The sequence below is a fragment of the Cynara cardunculus genome, assembly GCF_001531365.2.
Source record: "Cynara cardunculus var. scolymus isolate 2C chromosome LG 10, CcrdV1, whole genome shotgun sequence".
Lineage (NCBI taxonomy): Eukaryota > Viridiplantae > Streptophyta > Magnoliopsida > Asterales > Asteraceae > Cynara > Cynara cardunculus.
Genome location: NC_037537.1, coordinates 22721512 through 22724413, shown reverse-complemented (window position 1 = coordinate 22724413; position 2902 = coordinate 22721512).

Sequence of the window (2902 nt, the reverse complement as noted above, 5' to 3'; positions counted from 1 at the left end):
TTTTTTTTCCTAAAATATTTCCGGCGGATTTATTTTTTTGAATTTTTAATACTTTTCCGGCGGACATTTACCGCCGGTAATCCGCCGGTCATATCTTTTCCATTTTTTTCCAAACATTAATTACTTTTTAAAGATTAATTAACCCAAAATTAATAAATCCGCCGGAAATATAACCGGTTTAACTTTTCCGGTGGAATTCCGGCGGATTTCCGGCGGATTTCCGGCGGATTTCCGGCGGAAGTCAACAAAAGTTGACTTTTTAAAATACCGCCGGAAATCCGCTGGTAATCCGCCGGAAAAATTCCGGCGGAATTTGTCCGCCGGAAAGTCCGCCGGAAATGCCCAGTTTTCTAATAGTGACAATTATCTTTAAAATTAAAGAAAATATTTTAATAATATAATCAATTTTGTAATTTTGAAAATAGAGAATCTATTAGAGCTGATTGTAGATTTGTTTTTTTGAAGATTTTGAATTTTACTTTTCTTTTAAACTATTAAAAAATATATAGACCAATTGTTACTTTTAAAGAAAATGAAACTGTTTTTTAACCCGATGATGCTATTAATTAGTCCAAAAGATAACAACATACACCTAAATATCGTTATAAATATTATCCTTTTGGTATGACCGAAGACATAAATACACTTGTTTCCGTTACAACGTAGCTCTAGTTTACGCCTTAAGTTAAATACCGATATTTTGGAGATCCGACGCAACACGTGACTACTGAAGCTTGCATCACGTACATGCTTTTTGATACAAAATGAGAATCAACATTCGTACAATGGTCATATTTGTTTGTCTAAGCATATTGATGGCACCGTCATTTGTAGCTGGAGATCCTCCTGTTCGATATATCGGGTATCCTGTACTTTTTAATGGCGATCCACCTTGCAGGTACCATGATCCTAGGCCTATATGCAAACCACGTCGTGCTAATCCTCATGCGCAAAATGATCCTAGGCATGTAAGAAAAGTACTTTCTCAAATAGACATTGTTGACGATGATACGCCTTCTTTGTCAGGAACATATACTTATCCACCGAAGTAATTTTTGTTCGTGAATTTGTTGGCGTACGAGAGTCTAAATGATTTGAAATATATAAGTTTATTAAGAATTTTGATACGTCATTCGCAACATCGTTAAAGTAAATAGCTTATCTATGTATACACAAACGTACGTATATGCAAATTAACACATGTCACAAATCAAAAATGTTATGTTTGCATACGTATATACATACGTGTGCACGCTCCCGTCGGCAACAATACACATGTACACACACAAAGTATTTGCGATGAGAAGCGTGTTAAGTGATTAAAATATTCGCATGTGAATGTTACGTTTATATTTTGTGAATAGGGTAAAGGCTACCGAACCTAAACGTGTACCTTCATTGGTTTTTGTGAAGGCGGTAACCTCCACAGGCATTGACACAATATAATGATACTTTTACATATATAATGTGATGTTCTCAAAAAGCCTAAATCATCAACAAACGATAATTTAATTAATTCATTTATATATAATTCATATATGTATTCATTCCTTTTTATTATTATATCACATCAATACACTACAAAACAAAAAAGTTTTACTGACTGACAAATTCGTCGGTAGTCCACCTGAAAAATACATCATCGATGGATTCACCACCCAAGAGAACGTGTCAGTGATTGTGATTACCAACGGATTGACCATCATTGGCAAAAAAAAAAATCCGTCGATGATGGTCCCTCTAGAAATTCTCCGATGGAAGTAAAACCCCTTTGTTTTATATTAAGAACCAACATTATTGGCAGGGGCGGACCCTCTATGGTGTATCGCTTCGTTCCTCCATCGTCGTGTAAAAAAATTAGGATCATGAATGGTGCCACCATGTTATTTTGTCGGGTTCAACCATATATTCCTTGAAACTACGATAATAACATGAGTTTTTCTTAGCATAATTGGTTTACATGGTTTTTTTCTCCCCTTTCAGGCATGGGCTGAAATCTTATTTGTATCGTTTTCTTAATACGAACATAAAACCTCACACGAACTAATCAACAGTCCAATATTGAATTGATTAAAAATACTCACAACTTCGTTTCTTTTAATCAAATGATATCACCATATAACCAACGTATTAAAAAAATGAAAAAGAAAATCCAAAATTATATAAAACGGGTCAACTGCAAGAACTTGGAATCACTCATCCAACCCGAAGTTTAGTTAGCATTGTAATATAATATAATACGTAGGGGTATATTAGTAATTTTTTAAATAGAAAAACATTCTTTCTCTTGTTGATGCATTTGACTAGACTATTTTATTATTATTATTATTTTAAATAAAGAAAAGAATATTTTATTACATAAAAGTTGTTTAACAAACAAGTAGAAAAACTATATTTGCGCATTGAAAACTTAGGTCGTTTACCAAACGCTTACCGGTAACAGTTATAATTTTTGTTTATCTTATGAGGTAATATTCATAATTATCAAAATGGATTAATGGTAGACGTTTATAACCTAATAAGCGTTTACCGGGTAAGACTCTTGATCATTGTCTTCCCTTTTATCGGGTAAAATTCTCGGTCCTTGTAATGTTCGTCTAATAAGGTAATTAAACCGGTAAACACTTACCAAGATAAGTATTTAGTAAACGACCCAATAGTAAAAAATGAAATCTTTTGCTTTTTCAGAAAAAAAATCTTTTGTTTTTAGTAACTCCGAAAAATAAAGCACCTTCAACTTAAAAAAAAAAGTACAATAAAAACCAATGGACTTTCTTGTTTGAAATGATTAAGTCCTTAGACTTTTTTTTTTGGAACAAATAAGTCATTGGACATTTCAAAACATGTTAAATAAGTCATTGGACAATTTTTTGGAACAAATAAGTCATTGGACATTTCAAAA